Source organism: Typopeltis vanoorti, chromosome 10, assembly GCF_054136105.1.
Source record: "Typopeltis vanoorti isolate ZY-2024b chromosome 10, IOZ_Tvanoo_1.0, whole genome shotgun sequence".
Classification (NCBI taxonomy): domain Eukaryota; kingdom Metazoa; phylum Arthropoda; class Arachnida; order Uropygi; family Thelyphonidae; genus Typopeltis; species Typopeltis vanoorti.
Window position 1 is genome coordinate 102364635 of NC_143558.1, and position 18126 is coordinate 102382760.

General features: G+C 38.8%; 1 protein-coding gene across 2 annotated transcripts in view; it reads left to right on the forward strand.

Moving 5' to 3' along the window:
- Window positions 1-18126, forward strand: part of Tip60 (Histone acetyltransferase Tip60) — a 298625-nt gene that overhangs the window by 227086 nt on the left and 53413 nt on the right. The gene's annotated exons all lie outside the window — the stretch shown is intronic.

The window sequence follows — 18126 nt, forward strand, 5'->3', positions numbered from 1 at the left end:
TCCAATTTCTCTTCCTCTGGACCTGATGGTTTTCCTGTGTCTAGGCTTCAGAAGGTACCATTGAAGATTTTTCAAGACTTAGTGGACATTCTCCTTTTCAGTAAAGTATTACCACCATACTTACGTGCTTCAAGAACTATCTTCATTCCGAAGAAAGAAACTTCAAGCTGTGCATCAGACTTTAGACCTATTACCATCTCCCCCTGTGTTACTTAGACTCTATCATAAAATATTAGTTAAACGACTTCAGCAACATATACAGCATGATTATAGACAGAGAGCTTTTGTCCCTTTGGAGAGCTATGCCGAGAATATATATCTTCTTTCTTCTCTTCTCTCTGATTCCCAACGCCACTTTAAGCCTCTATATATGGCATCGCTGGACCTCCAAAAGGCCTTTGATAGTGTATTCTTTCCTGCTCTCCTTCGAGCGCTATCTATTGCTGGATGTCCAGAACCTTTTCTTTCCTATGTTATGGAGCGATACTTGGGTAGCTCCATCACTATTACTACAGGGTCCTGTGCAACTTCTATTCCTGCAGTGCGGGGTGTTCGCCAGGGTGAACACCCCACAAACTCTATCTCCCCTTTTCTTTAACTGCGTCATAGATGAGTTTCTTCATTCTCTTCCTAGCCATATAGGCTAGTCTCTAGGTGCTTCTTCCTTTAATGCTATGGCCTTTGCAGACGATCTTATTCTCGTAGCCTCTACTAAGATAGGCTTTCAGGAACTCCTTGACTGGGCAGTTGACTTCTCTATTCGAAGCTTTCTATTAATGAATAGAAAGGCCTCGAATGAAGAGAAGTCCTGCTCTTTAGCTCTTGTCCCCTCTGGTCGAGACCATAGAGTTTTCCCTGCATGGGAGGCCGTTGCATGCTTTGACCATCCTGGAAGAGTGGAGATACCTCGGTATCACGTTCACTCCAAAGGGAAGGTCTTCTGTCCCTTCTATTCTAGAATCTGGGATCGTTTCTTTGAGGAAAGCTCCTCTCGAACCCCAGCAAAGACCGTTTCTCCTTTCCTACTATCTCCTACCTCGCTTTTACCACAAGTTGGTGCTTGGTAGGACATATATCTCGGTACTGTCCCGAATGGACAGGGTTATCCGTTCAGCCGTGACATCATGCCGATTGCCACCTGACACTCCTACTGCATATTTCCATGCGAGGGTGAAGGATAGTGGGCTTGGGGTTCCATCACTTAGATGGCTGATCCCACGCCTGCGGCTATCGAGAATCGCGCAGCTAGAACTATCTTCTTCCCCCATCTGCAGAGAGGCTTTCTATAACCCATTAATACAAGAACACTTTAGGTGGGCTAAAGACTGGTCCCATTATCAAGGTACTTTAATCGAGTCATCACCCGCAGAACACAAGAGATGGGCATCTTTGTTGCACTGTTCTGTGGATGGTGCTCCTTTAAAAGAGTCATATTGACCTTATCAGGACGAGGATCAATGCCCTGCCTACTTGAGCCTGTACAGCTTGATGGGGTAGTGATGACTCCAACTGTAGGGCTGGCTGCCACTACAGTGAGACATTGTCTCATATAGCCCAGTGTCGCTTCCGCACCCATGGGGTCCGCGTGAGGAGACATGATGCCGTGGTCTCCATTCTGAACAACTGTTTTAAGAACAAAGGTTGGGAGACTGTGGTGGAACCACATTATAGGACCTCCGCGGGTTTGCATAAGCCAGACTTAGTGATTAAAAGAGATGATGGCATTTGGGTAGTTGATGCCCAGGTGTTGGGAATAGGGTGCTCACTAGCCTATAGCCATAATAATAAAGTAAATTATTATAAAAATAACCAAGATCTAGTTAGTAAGATAAGGGAGGAGCATGGGGCAACTCTGAGGTTTACCAGCGCCACCTTCTCTTTACATGGCCGTATGGAGTGCAGATAGTTATAAGGACTTAAAACAGCTTGGGCTTACGCAGAAGGATATAAAAGTTCTTTCCTTGAGGGCCCTACAGGTCACACTGGTGGCATGGCATTGCCACCAGAGAATGACTACAATGATAACTAGAACAGGCATAGGGGCAAAACACTTGTAAAGGCTTAGGGCTATATCAAGTCTGGACGAAATGTCTGGATGTGATGTAAGGATAGTATTGCCCATAACCAGTACAAAGATTAATACAAAAATAAAATAAATAAATAAAATAAAATAAATAACTAGTGGTGTACCACAAGGATCACTCCTTGGTCCACAGTTATTCAATCTGTAAATTAATGATATTAGGAAGGATTTGACAGGCGACATACAGCTATTTGCTGATGATGCAAAGATAGGTAGAGTAATCAGGAATGCTGCTGATATGCGGTGCTTGCAGAATGATATGAATGGGCTGGAATTGTAAGCATGGGAAAATGGATGCCAGTTCAATGTTAGTAAATTCAAAGTCTTGAACTTCGGCATGATTTGATATCCATTGTTGTATTATATTGATGGGATTATACTAGAAGAAACTGCTAGGGATCTTGGAGTGTTAGTAGATAGGAAGTTGAAGTTCAGGGACCATGAAGCAAAGATTGCAAATACAACTCAAAAGATAATTGCAATGCCGAAATGAACGTTCACATGTAGAAATAAGGATGATATTTTGCTTCTTTACAAGGCCTTGATAAGACCTCACTTGGACTATTGTGCACAGATTTGGTCTCGTGGTTTCTGTTTTGATTCTGATATAGTAGAGAAAGTGCAAAGGAAAGTGTTAAAAATGATATCAGGATTGTGGAATGCTGATTATGAAGACAGATTGAGAATTTGTAGAATGCAGACACTAGCAAACAGGAGAAAGAGGGGGATGATATGATTAAGACTTACAAACTTCTGAAAGGGTCACACAAGATTTCAGTTGATGGAATGTTTCATTTTATGGAGGGTGGGGAAAGGACATGAAGTCATCTTTCGAAGTTAAGAATGAATGCCACAAGAAGGGAGTGTGGGCTAGATTTTTCTCTCGTAGAGTGGTGTGTGATCGGAATGGATTGCCATTGGATGTCGAACGTGCAAGCAGTGTGAATGAATTCTTGAATAAGTATGATAGCTGGTGCACGTAGTATGTGGCCTCCCTCGATGAGTCCCTGAGTTCCTGGAGGTCTCTCTCTCTCTTAATAATTATAATATCATCTGGACTCTAAGGAATACCTGTCTGTAGAAGCCACTATATGTCATTCATCTAGTGCATGACATAGCCACATAAACTTCGCAGACACCCACAAAGTATTTTTTTCACTGTAAAAACACCAACATTTTTTCTATAACAACCAATAGTGGAAGAATTATAGAAGATAATGATGAAATTCTTTTATATGCCTTGCAATACTATAAAACTTATACCAAGCTAACACAACATCCATCAATGCCAATAGTATAATTCTTTTTGATGTGAAAATATTCTCATCCACAGTACATCATAAGAGAGAACTTCTCATTGTGCTACATGATTTGACAACTTCTTGGACTTCTTTATCAAAAGTTAAATCACCTAGCATAGACAGACTTACTACTGAATTTTACCAGTCCTGGAAACAACTTGGACTTAATTCTCCACAGAATATATGTTGAAGCCACTACCAATGGCTTCCCACCCAATATGACGGCATCTGTTATTAAGCTTATCCCAAAGCAAGAAGACCTTACAAAATTAGGAAACTTGCAACCCATCTCCATGATAAACACCAACGGTAAGATAATATCAAAAGACATTACCAACAAACTCAAACTCAATGAAATAATAGATAGGCACCTGAGCTATTCTATCATTGTAACACTAGACCAAGTAAAATCTTTCAACTGCATTGAACATTTCTACCTATTCAACTGCTTGAAAGCCTTTGGTTCTGGCTCATGCATCATTCAAGCCATTAAGATGTTATATACTAAGGCTGACATTTGCACAGAGATAAACAACAGGCTCACCATATCTATACCATACAGCAGGAGCATTAAACAAGGCTGTCTACTTTCTGGTCCCGTTTACACAATTGCCATAGAATCCTTTCTGAACCATTAAACATGTTGCTTAGGCTATTCCATCATAAACTTTCTAGCCGAGCCATAACCCTGACAGTGTATGCTGATGTTATTATTATAGCCTGCAAAAAGGAGGATTTCTCTAATATACAAACAGCATACCAACAATACCAAGCAGTCTCAGGAGCCAAACTAAATGCACATTAAAACTACAGGACTGTGGTGTGGCAAATAAAGAAACTGAATCAATGCCCCTATGCCTGGTCACTGGTCTGTAGAGGGAAACAAATACTTGGGAATTCACTTGGAAAACACACCATGTTATGTGGACAATTAGTGAGGTACACTTTAAACATTTCAAGCAAGTACAGGTATCCCTTGCTTAACACGGGATTTGATTAACGTGGCAGCCTTTAACCGTGCAGAACTCGCAGCTGATCTGACAGATACATGCAAAAGGTTTAATATAAATATTCTTACACAATTCAGCGTATAGCTTGGAGGTCATGAGTAGCTGCATTCATATGTTACGAGTGATATTCTGTTTTTTTTGCTCAGTTTGGTTTAACACATGTTGTGTAATGGTTGTGATATTTGACAATAAATTGTTTATGAGAGATACTGCAATCTCTGATGTCAGTATAGTTTGGTTTAGTTTTTTTTTTTTTTTATTCTTTGTTCAATAATTTCTAGATTGTAACTGAAAATAAATAGACCATCATGTATTACTGAAATAGAGAGCCAAAGGCTTATTTATCATACATGTCCTCTAGGAGATGTGCTTTACGTTATGGAAAATACTAAGGAAAGTAATCTGGAGCTTACTCCACTTTTACTACGAGTTGCCCATAAGGTTGCTTATGCTTGCATCTGCCGAAACTTTTAGTTTCTATATATTTGGCACGAAACTCTTGTAATTTCTATATTCGGTTATGAAATAATGTTGGATTCAATATCCACTTAATTTGTACCATCATGCACTATATTTGCACTGTTTTTTCTTTATGTTTATTGCATTTTAGCACATACTATTAATGAATGTATCTCTCAGATATACCGCGTCCTACGCTGCAATTTTTACCACCGCGAGCTCTGCAGGGTTATATTTATCACGCAAAAACATGCATGCCTCGTGGCATGAGCATGATGATGTCATTCCTCCTACGAATTATTAATACAGTAATCGATCATGGACGAATTGTAATTTTTACCATTAATTATTAGATTTGATTAACGCAATTTTGATATATGCGGTATCATCGAGGGATTAATTAACCACGTTAATCGAGGGATACCTGTACTAGGAAAGTGGGTATTAGTACAAGCCTCTGCCTCTGTAAGAGGAAGAGCAATTATTATTATTAACCAAATAGCTACCAGTGTCATTTGGCATGCATTAAAGATTGTCATACCACCATTGAACCAACTGCAGTTTATCAAACAAATACAATCACACCATCTATCAATTCATATGGAACCACACAAATTGGCTCTCATCCTTCAAGTTAAGTATTCTCTTGAAGAAGGAGGACAAAACTTGATATCCATTAACCACTGAATAATAACATTCTACACTCACTTTTTCCTCTACACCAGTGTTTCTCAACGTGGGGCATGTGCCCCCCCACAGGGGGACAATTTGAATATTTTGTGGGACAATTAGAAAATGTACATGTACATATTTATCATCATGATCATCAAGTCTTTCCGTGCCTACTGTCACATAAGGCTGCTACATATTTATACATATTTATATTATACTTTTTCAGAACTTGGCTGACTATTATGCTGGGGGGGGGGAGATCAAGATCTTTGAGACATTGAGGTGGGGGCATGATCCAAAAAACATTGAGAAACACTGCTCTACACCCAACAACAGGAAATGGCACACAAACGGATCACCGAATATATTTTCAGATCTGCTACTAGAAGTCTCTCTCTTCAACCTTGAGGATGACAGCAACCCATGAATCTAACAAACTTCTACAGAGATGCTCTTTGAAGATGGAAGAACTTAAACCTCCAGCACACAGTGAAGATTGCCTCCCTTCCTGAAATCCTCATGGGAACCCATCTTCCACAACACGATGGTAAGGACCTATCACTGAGAAAGATCTTCTTTTCTCTATGGAACTGGTGAGGCATGAGAGTCTTGGGTGACATTCTTTCTCCAAGCCTTACATGGTACTTTCCAAAATCACTCACGAACCTGGAATTTGGGAACCATGCCAAGCACATTGACACTGTGAAATCTGCTTTTTAGGTGAGTATGCCTGAGAGTATAACAGAAGAGGGACTCAGACCTCCCTGTGACAGAAGATGGTGCCTGTCATTTTGATAAAAACCAGCAATGCATGGGTGAGACATATACTCTCCAATGTAAACAAGATCTACAATACCCTAATACAATAGTCCAAGCATCCATCTCACTGGATAATTCCATGTCATCTTAACAAACACAAGTCCACTGGACCTACTATATCACAGCAAAGCCACCAAACTTGATGCCAGCATTCAGTGGAGAGTGGCACAATGCTTCTCTCACTCCTTCTGTATTACACAAGTTTAATCTGGATTTTTCAGATAACTGTCTCTTCTGCTGAGCCAGAACAGGCTAGCATATCTATCTAGAGTGCTCCGTCAATTGCAGATAATCTGTTCATCTCGGGAAATGGCAGAATTAACTTGCAGCCATCTTCTTTCAGAAGAGGAATATCTCAATCCTGTACACACACACATACGATAAAAAAACAAGCCATTCGATATGCAAGCATCTCTTCATCACTGCTTTCGCAGTGATATACAGTTTATCTTTGACACAGAAGAGCATATATCACAGCACCTTCACTAAGAGAGGCAGCTGACCATCTGCTTGCAGCCTTTAAACAAAAGGTAAGAAGACACCATCTCTTTCATGAGCATTGTCACTACACAGGGAGAACAATGCTTTTGATCTTTTCCACCAACAGAGTCAATTCTTGGTTAAGTATGGTGACAGCATCACAGTCCACTTCTCAACATAACAGCAACATTATTACTCCACCAAAAAAAAAAAAAAAAAAAAAAAAGAAAAGAAAAAAAAAAAGAAAGAGAGTTTCCTGCTGTTTGATGGAAAAATATGAACAGTGATCATATAACTTAGTTTCATGTGATTTGTAATATTATTTTATTTAACTATTAATGTATTAATGTGCATGTAAAATCTCTACCTGACTGCAGAGAAAGCAATTTTAATTAATTCTAGTTGATCTTTGTAAATAAGATTGTAATTTTAATAATAATCATAATAATAATAAAATCTTTCTGCCTGTCTCTCGTGTGCAACTTTCTCTCTCCTAATTGCAATCTAGTTGATGTAATTATTATTATTATTATTATTATTATTGTTTGGGCCTCCATGGAGTCAAAAGACTCATCCCAGGAGGTTCTTCCTAGGAAACACAAAGTCTATCAAGACTCATCGTGGGAGGTTGTTTTAAGGAAACACTTTTATCATACCATTCCTTGAACCCATTGACCATTTCTGCTCTAATCACTCTCTCAGGCAATGCATTCTATGGTTCAACCACCCTCCATGCAAAGAAATCACTCGCAACCTCCTTTCGTAACTTCCAGGGATGGCCCCTTGTCATCACTCCTTCCTGCTGTTTGACCAAACGAAAGAAATCCCAAATGTCTACCCTGTAACTGCCTCTCAACAGTTTAAAATTCTCGATCATATCAACTCTCCTTCTTCTATCCACCAAACTCTGCAGTCCACATTCCCTCAGTCGATCGTTGTAATTGACATTGTACAGCCCTGAAACTATCTTTATTATCTGCCTCTGTACCCTTTCCACAGATAATTTATCCCCTTCAAATCCTGAGGATGAAATCTGAAAACAATAGTCTAAGTGTGGTCTGATCAGGGTCTTATACAACAGAATGATAACTCTTTTATCTCTGCAGGTCAGTGTCCTTCTCATTATTGCAGCAATCCTCTGTGTTACCTTCACTACCTTTGCAATATGTCCCCTAAATTTCAGGTTTCTATCAGTCATCATCCTCAGATCTCTTGTCTTCTCTACTTCATCCAGTACAACTCCTCCAATAAAGCATGAAGAGTCCCATCGATGTGTCCCAAACCTCAAGACCTTAGATTTTTCTGCATTAAACCGACCCCCATTCATATGCCCATCTGTCTAGTTTATTCAAATCCTCTCTCAAGGCTACCACATCAGCACTATTACTAATAACCCTTCCCAGCTTCACATCATCTGCAAAAAACTGAATATCCCCCTTGCAATCCACTGACAATGTCATTGATATAAAGGTTAAACAATATAAGTCCCAGTAATGAGCCCTGTGGGACCACCACTTGTAACCTTCTGCCTCCTTGAAACTGCTCCACTATACACACAACTCTCTGATACCTATCGGACAGCCAATCCTGAATCCAGATGACCAACCTGACATCCAAACTCGTGCTGCAAATTAAATATCAGCTTATCATGTGGCACCCTGTCAAATTTCTTCGCTAAATCCAAGAAAATGGCAGTGTATACCTTTCCCTCATCTACTGCTCTTGTAACTTTATCATAAAAGGCTAGCATATTACTAAAACAAGAGTGCCCCTTAACAAATCCATGTTGACTCTCACAGATAGCATTACCCTCATCTGCCCAATGCTGTATATGGTCCCTCACTAATTTCTCTACGATCTTAACAACTATTGACACATAAACTGGCCTATAATTAGACACTTCCAGTCTGCTACCGCCCTTATGCAATGGCACTATCTTACTCTCTTTCCATCCCTTCGGTATCTTTCCTGTAGCCAGACTTTCATTGAAAAGCCAGGTCAAAGGAGCTGTTAGTTCCTTAGCACATTCTCTCAAAACTCGTGGTGAAATACCATCATGTCCCACAGCTTAACTGCCATCCAGAGTACTCAGTATTTGGAACACACTCTCCTCCTGCATCTCTAAATCTTGAACCTGCCCTATCCCTCTAGTATTAAAATTTATTCCTCCAGGATGAAGTACTCCAATAAAGTGTTCATTGAACAATTCCACTATATCCTCTGCATCAGTCACTCTATTCCCATTTCTATCCAACAATGTCATTCTTCCAAAATCATTTCTCCCCCTACTGGCTACGTAGCTAAAAAATTCCCTAGGATTTTCTTTGAATCTTTGGGCCAATCCCTTCTTGTATTCCAGTGTCAATACAGCTTACTATTTCTGCTAACAAATATTCATTCTCAATTTCCCAAGCACTAATGATATCCTGGCCTTCCAATTCTGCCCTCCATGGACCTGCCCCTAGTTGATATCTAAGACTATTATAATCACCTGCCTTATAATTCCACATATGTTCCCGTCTCCTGCATGTCTGTTCATCTTCCAAGTCAAAACCACATGGTCACTCTCTCCAACTGGTGGGAGAAATGTCATCTCAGTTATTATCAACTCTTCTGATGCTATGACCAAATTCAAAACTGTTGAACCTCTTGTTCCCTCTATTGCATGTTGCCTAAGACATTTGTTCCTCAAGAATTCTAGAAATTCTGTTCCCTTATTGCTATATGCATCTTCCTCTCACCAATTTATACTGCTGTTGTTAAAATCTCCCATAACAATCATTCTTCTTGCACTTGCCAAGCTCAACTGTCTAAACATCTCCTGGTCCCCACCCTCTGTGCTCCTTGGTTTGTAGCAACACCCCCACTAAATATCCTGTATTTCCCACCTCTACCTCACACCATATGCTTTCAAAATCATTAGTGTCACCGCCTTCCGAAGCCTCCACTCTTAGAGGACATAAGTCGTCACTTATCATAAGAAGTACTCCACCACCACGCTTTCCCTTTCTACCCTGCCGAAAAATGCTGTGCTCTGCTACTTCTGTTCCTGTTATTATATCCTGTTCTATCAACCACATCTCAGTGATCCCAATAATCTTTGGCCAGGCTGATGCTATTAGCACCACCAATTCATCTCCTTTATTCCAGATACTCCTGGCATTAGTATAAAGCATAAAAATGTCACTGTTTCTATTCCTAGCATTATCCCCTCTAGACTCCACTGGGCTCAGCGTTACCTGATGTTGTTGTCCCCTTCTCCCAAGTCCCCATTCCTACAAGAGGCCATCCCTGCTACCATCCACCCTGGGTATTCTACATTATTGACACACCAACTCGTCCAGAACAGCAGTCTTTCCAGATGCCTACGTCCTTCTTCGTTCAAATGCAAGTAGCCTCTCACATACAATTCCTTTCTGTCCTCAGATGCCCTCCCAGCATCCACATATTCCAATCCTCTCTTCTGACACGTTCTAGCTATTATGTTATTCAATATTACTGCTCTTCTGCTCAGCTCGTTACTAGGCAACACGCACACTATCTTTCCTCTCTACGTTTTCTCTTGTACAACCTCATGCAAGAATATCATATCTCTAGCCACCCAATTTACATTGCCTCTCAAGTCATTCGTCCCTACCATCACAATCATCTCATCCACCCTTTCACCCCTCTTAATTACCATATCCACACTTTCTATCGTTCCTCCAAGCAAACACTCCTCAGTCCACTTACTCTGGCATGAAGATTTACACATAAGTTTCATATGAGATATAATCAAAAAATGAAGATTTGATTATTATTTTGGGGGAGGGGGGAAATAATCATGTGCATGCACTTATTAAGAGAGAGAGAGATATGATATGGTGGTTAAGATCCTTGTTTAATATATTTAATGATTGTGTTAAAATATTAAGAATGAAATGTCTGTATATGCTGATAACATCTCAAAAGAGAGAGTTTTTCCAGATGACCTTAGTTCCTAACAAGATGCAATCTTATCTATGTTTGTAGTCTTTTAAAAGATTGGAAGAGAGGACAGGAAAGTAGATTTAAAATTTAATGCAGACAACTGTAAGTATATGCAATTTGAAGCAGGTAGCATTAGAGTAAGAGATAAAGATGCTAGGACAGATTTCAGAAGGAGCTAATGCATACAAGGATTTGTGTCTTGGCTAAGAGGAAATTTAAGCTTAGGTATCATAACGGTAATAGAAGTAAAGCTCAAAAAATTGCAGGTATCATTAAAAGAAACTTCACTTGGTCAAACCATATTGGATTACAGATCCACACCAACCGTAATTGCCTAAAGCAGGTTGAGGTTATCAGGAACGACAGCTTTCCAGTCCAATGTATCTGCAGCTAAGTTATTGAAAATTCCTAGAGGTTAAGCCCTTATGCTCTGGATGCTTTCTATCCATCTCCATCTTGGTTTTCCCACCAGTATCTTTCCTTCTACTCTTTGGTGAACTTGAGGAAATTTTTCACTAGACATTCTGTATACATGTTGTTCTTCATTGATTTTTGCCGTTGTTGGAAAATATGGTAGTGTAATTCTTCTCCGATTGCTTAATTTGTTTCAGTCTGTGTATTTTTATTTCTCTTGAACACTTGTTTTCAAAGTCTGTCAATCTTTGCTCTTCCTTTTGTTTGATAATCCAAGTCTGTGCATCATAAAGAAATGTGAAGAACACTAATATATATATATATATATATACACATACATACAGTAAACAGGCTTTGGATTTAATGGACATAATTTGACAAATAAATACAGATAATGAGATAATTAATAAAAATATTTATAATACGATAGTTAATTAGAAGCGATTGGCAGTGTTTATAAATAGTGTCTTCGGATACGTTCATGTATATTCGTGATATTTTGTGCGTACTCATAATAGTTCATGCTTGTGCATATGCTTTGGTTCGGTAGCATAGTGTCAGCAGCGTTGCTAGCGCAAAATACATGTTTAGGCTGTTGCTGGAGTAATTTTTAGTTAAACCGTTATTAATCATTATTAATATCAGTTAATATGTCTGGGGTTAAAATTAAACGAGTAAACTTGACGATAGCACAGAAACTTGAGTTAATAAGTAAGTTGGAAAGTGGTGCATCTGTTGCTCATGTTTGTGAACTTTATGGAGTGAAAAAGCAAACAGTTTTGGACATACTCAAAAATAAAGACAAACTTACTCAGGTTTCACTAAAATATAGCATTGAGAGCTCTAAAAGTTGTTTCACTGTGGCGAATAAGAAGCATGCAAAGTTGGGCAAGCATAAGAATTTAGATGAAGGAGTTTACAAGTGGTTTGTTCAACAGCGGTCTAGTGGCATTGTTGTTCATAGTGTTGAACTAAGGTGGGCTGCTGAAAAACTGGCACAACACATGGGCATACAGTTCCAAGCAAATGATGGGTGGGTTTGGTGCTTTCGTAAATAAATGCCATGGCATTATTGTTGTCTCCAAGAGATTGTATAAGAAGTTTCTTGAAGAGGTTATGGTTGTCTTGGAGAACGAAAACGATCCCAAAGAAGATACAAGAGGAGCCAGGACACTTCAAAATTTGAGCACATACTGCATCATGTCCGCCATCTTTAATTTTGCTGCCGCTTGGAAGGAGATAAAGACTACAACATTAGCTAACAGGAGTGAACCAGAATACTATTTCAGAGGTTTTGAAACCTCTGATTTCCATGAAACTTTGATGTGACTGGTGATAATGTCAGTAAGAATGACATTGAACAATGGTTAGACATTGACAAGGGTGACCCAGGCTACCAAATTCTCATCCAGGAAGAGATTGCTAAAGATGTTCTATGGGGCGATCAGGAAATTGATAATGAGGAAGAAGAAGAAGTGGTTCCAGCTAGTCCGAAACGATTGGTGGTTAGAGAACACATGGAACATCATCTCATTCATAGGCGCATCTTCAGATCCAGAGGTGATTGCTTATTACAAACATTTTTGGCAGTTTCGATCGTTAATTATTAAGAAACAGGATAAAAGTGAAAAGCAACTGAAACTGATGCTTTTTTAAAGCCCAGTCCCAACTCTTAGCCTCTAATGGCCCGTTAAATCGAGAGTTTACTTTATATATATATATATATGCAGAAAGTATTTTACCTTGGGTATAATAAATGTTAAAGATGCCAAGCTATTTTAAACCTGGTTTTACTCCATTTCCCAAGTAAGCAAACAGACAAACAAGTCAAGTTTGTGCCTGCAAGTGTTGCAAATCTAGCTGATTCTACTTTTACCATGAGTTGCTTGGTCTTGCACTACATGTAGGGTCAGCTAGACTTGCAACACTTGCAGGTGCAAACTTGACTTGTTTGTCTGTTTGCTTACTTGGGAAATGGAGTAAAACCAGGTTTAAAATAGCTTGGTATCTTTAACACACACACACACACACACACACACACACACACACACACACACACACACACACACACACACACACACACACACACACACACACACACTTATATATATATATATATATATATATATATATATATATATATATATATATATATATATTAAGTTCTTTAGAGAGGTGTGGATTTTTCCAAATATTTGTTCGTAGTGGACTTCCCCCCTGCCTTAGATTCCTTATTGTCTGTAAATAATACTGTATTATTTGTATATCTTATATTTTTGTCCATTTGCAGATATTTCCAAATTTGGTGTAGACTTGTAATGGTCATCCAGGCATGGCTTAAATATATAGTGAGAACAAATATACCTATGTGAGTCCTGTCTTGACTAGCATTTCAAAAGTTTCACTGCTCCAAATTTTATTGATGCAATAATATTTTTAATACTGGTAGTGATGCATGGTATTGATATTTTTTCATTTTAAAATTGCAAAAAAAATAATTTTTGATTATTCAGTCAAATGCTTGCTTAATGTCTATAAAGTAGCAATAAAGATTTTTTTATCCCACATTAGTTGAGATAATTGTGGACAATCTTCTATCCTATTTGCTCTTCTCCTTAATGTTGCTCATAATTTCTTGTGATTCTGCTTTGTATAATTCTCATAAATAATTTTGGTGTGGCTTAGTAAGATTATTGGTCTATAATTTTCACATTCATGAATACAGCCGTTTTTCTGTGTATGAGAATTATTCTTCCAAATTTCCAGTCATTAGGAATTTCTCCAAAACTTATAATTTGGTTGAATAATACTAAATGGTGGCGCTGATAGCATCAGCCTGGCCAAAGAATATAGGGATCACTGAGATGTGGTTGAAAGTAGAGGATATAATAATAGGAATAGAAGTAGCAGGGTATAGCATATGGTGTGAGGTAGAGATAGGCAAGACGGGATATTTAGTAGGGTATTGCTACTAACCAAGGAGCACAGAGGGTGGGGACCAGGAGATGTTTAGACAGTTGAGCTTGGCAAGTGCAAGAAGAATGATTGTTATGGGAGATTTTAACTACAGCAGTATAAATTGGGGAGAGGAAGATGCATGTAGCAATAAGGGAATGGAATTTCTAGAATTCTTGAGGGACAAATATCTTAGGCAACATGTAATAGAGGGAACAAGAGGTTCAGAGTTTGGAATTTGGTCATAGCATCAGAAGAGCTGATAATAAGTGACATGACATTTCTCCCACCAGTTGGAGAGAGTGACCATGTGGTTTTGACTTGGAAGATGCATAGACATGCAGGAGTATCAAAGATGCGGGAATATATGTGGAATTATAAGGCAGGTGATTACAATCGTCTTAGACATCAACTTGGGGCAGGTCCATGGAGGGAGGAATTGGAAGGCCAGGATATCATTAGTGCTTGGGAAATTGTGAAGGGATATTTATTAGCAGCAATAGTAAGCTGTATTCCACAAGTGAAGAAGAGGACACAATTTGGTGTAAAGTGGATGACAAACAATATTAAACAGGAACTGCATGTGAAAAAGTGTCTATGGAAGAGATATAAGGACACAGGTGAAGAGCAAATGCATGAAGAATATAAGACACAGGCCAGGAGAGTGACTAGTATGGTAAGGAAGACGAAACTGGAATATCCAAAGAAAATCCTAGGGAATTTTTTAACTATATGGCCAGTAGTAGAAATGATTGTGGAAGAATTACATTGTCGGATAAAAATTGGAATAGAGTGACTGATGCAGAGGACATATTTGTTCAATGAACACTTTATTGGCGTATTTCATCCCGGAGGAGTAAATTTTAATACTAGAGGGATAGGACAGGTTCAATGTTTAGAGGTGCAGGAGGAGAACGTGTTCCAAATACTGAGTACTCTGGATGTCAGTAAAGCTGTGGAACTGGATGGTATTTCACCACAAGTTTTGAGAATATGTGCTGACAGCTCCTTTGATCTGGCTACAGGAAAGGTGTCCAGGGAATGGAAGGAAGGTAAGATAGTGGCATTGCATGAGGGCGGTAGCAGACTGGAACTGTCTAATTATAAGCCAGTTTGTGCATCATCAGTAGTCAGTAAGATCTTGGACAAATTAGTTAGGGACCATATACAACATTGAGCAGATGAGGGTAATGTTATCTGTGAGAGTCAATATGGATTAGTGAGTGAGGGGGGCACTCTTGTTTTAGTAATATGCTAGCCTTTTATAATAAAGTTACAAGAGCAGTAGATGAAGGAAAGGCATATACTGCCATTTTCTTGGATTTACCAAAGGCATTTGATAGGGTGCCACATGATAAGCTGATATGGTGGGGCAGTTTGAAGGAGGCAGAGGGTTACAAGTGTAGTCCCACAGGACTCAGTACTGGGAACTATATTGTTTAACCTTTATGTCAATGATATTGTCAGTGGATTGCAGGGGGAATGTTCAGTTGTTTGCAGATGATGTGAAGATGGGAAGGGTTATTAGTAATATTGCAGATGTAGTAGTCATGCAAGAGGATTTCAATAAGCTAGACAGATGGGCAAATGAATGGGAGTATTAGTTTAATGCAGCAAAATGTAAGGTCTTGAGGTTTGGGACACATCGATGGGATGCTGCATACTCTATAGGAGGAGATATACTGGAGGAAGTAGGGGGAGACGAGATCTGGAGTTGATGATTGATAGAAACCTGAAATTCAAGGGAATATTGCAAAGGTGGTGAAGGTAACACAGAGGATTGCTGCAATAATGAGAATGATGCTGACCTGCAGAGATAAAAGAATTATCATTCCGTTGTATAAGACCGTAATCAGACCACACTTAGACTATTGTTGTCAGATTTGGTCCCCAGGATTTGAAGGGGATAAATTAACTGTGGAAAAGGTACAGAGGCAGATAACAAAGACAGTTTCAGGACTGTACAATGTTAGTTATGAGGATCGGCTGAGGGAATGTGGACTGCAGAGTTTGGTGGATAGAAGAAGGAGAAGTGATATGATTGAGACTTTTAAACTGTTGAGAGGTGGTTACAGGGTTGACACTGGGGAGTTCTTTTGATTGGTTGAACAGCGAGATGGAGTGATGACAAGGGGCCATCCCTGGAAGTTATGGAAGGAAACTGTGAACAAGAGGGTGAGGAGTGGTTTCTTTGCATGGAGGGTGGTTGAATCGTGGAATGCATTGCCTGATAGAGTGGTGAGAGCAAGAACAGTTATTGAGTTTAAGGAGTGGTATGATAGACTTTGTGTTTCCTAGGAGAGACCTCCCACATTGAGTCTTGATAGACTTGTGTTTCCTAGGAAGGACCTCTGGCGATGAGTCTTTTGACTCCTTGGGGGCCTTAATAATAATAATAATAATAATAATAATAATAATAATTGATTCATTTGTGTTTCTTCTCATTCATTGCAGAACTCTATCAATATTTCACCACCTGGGATGTAACTGTTTGTGGTTTTCCAGTAATTCAGATGTGCACTGAGTAGTAGGTTTTTCTTTTTATCTTCTTCTTTTGATGACATGGGTCTATTATTTCAGGAGTAAGGCCGATTATTATTAGTTCTCTCTCGCTCTCTTTCTTACTATAATGTTTTTTGTTGCATCTAGTATTGCATTTGTTCCCTTTTTCAAAAATTCTTTATTTTAAAGGTTATGGTTCCTACTTTATAATATCTTGATTTTTTTTCTTGAAATAAATTTTCTTATTTTCTTATTAGTAGTTTTTGAATGTATGCTTTATTGTTGCTGATAGAATTTCATGATTAGAATCCACATCTATTTTCTATAAAGTTTTCACATTTTGGTATGATGTTTTACATTTTTCATTAACTAGGATAAAATCAATACAGTTTTTAGCTTTGTAATCAGATAAGATCCATAGTGGTTTCTTAGAGACAGTCATAGGACTGTCTCTATGAAAAAAATATTGTGTTAGAATTCACCATTCCCGTTGTATTACAAAAAAAGTCAGATTTCTTTCATCAATTCCTATTTCTCCATTACTTTCTACTTATCTTCAGATACATACAGTATCTACCATTTATCCAACCTTCAAAACAATGACTCTTCAATTAATCTACCCTTCTGTGTCATCTGACTTCTGGTACAGCCCACATAATTCACTTCATTTATCCAACCCCTTCAGATATCGGAATGGCAAATTGCCTTCCCATCATGGTCAGATAAATGGTAGATTACTCATCATCATCATGGTCATCCTTAAATTCCTGATATTTAATCTCAGGAGCTATACAGATATTATGATAACTGTCATATTTTAGGGAAAGACAGCATATACTAGAATATTAATTAAAAACTGTAATTAATACTTCCTATATTTTGGTAATGTTACATTACCATCTTTAGGGATCACAAAATAATGATATGTGCATGCAGGCACTAATCACTAAGCAAATATGGCTGAAGAAAACAACTGAAGTCGGTCCTAGAGGCCTAAAGAACATCAACCCAACCGCCAATACAACCCAATTTAGCCCACTAGGGTTGTATTGGCTGTTGGGCTGATGTTCTTAGATTGCAAGCTTCCATATATGGGGCAGTCTCATGCATCCAGATTTGTTGAGGGTTGGGGAGTTTTTTAGGGGAGTTGGGGAGGTTGATTCCAGGAATAATCTCTCATATTTATACTTGTGCAGTGTAGTGAAGTGGCTTCTTCCAGCGTATTTTGTGGTAGGTGTCCAAAGCATGGTCAGCAAATCCTGAGTTGCTGTATTTATTGGTGGAACTGGATATAGTCCTTATGTTCAGATATCTTGATATTAGCTGTCCTGCCTGTTTGGCCATAGACCTGGTATACTCCAGGTAGGTGTAGGGGAAGTGGCTGGTCTTTGATGGAGCAGATAAGAGATGCCAATTTTTTATATGGTTTGTAACAAGTTGTCAGGTCATATTTTTTTAGGAT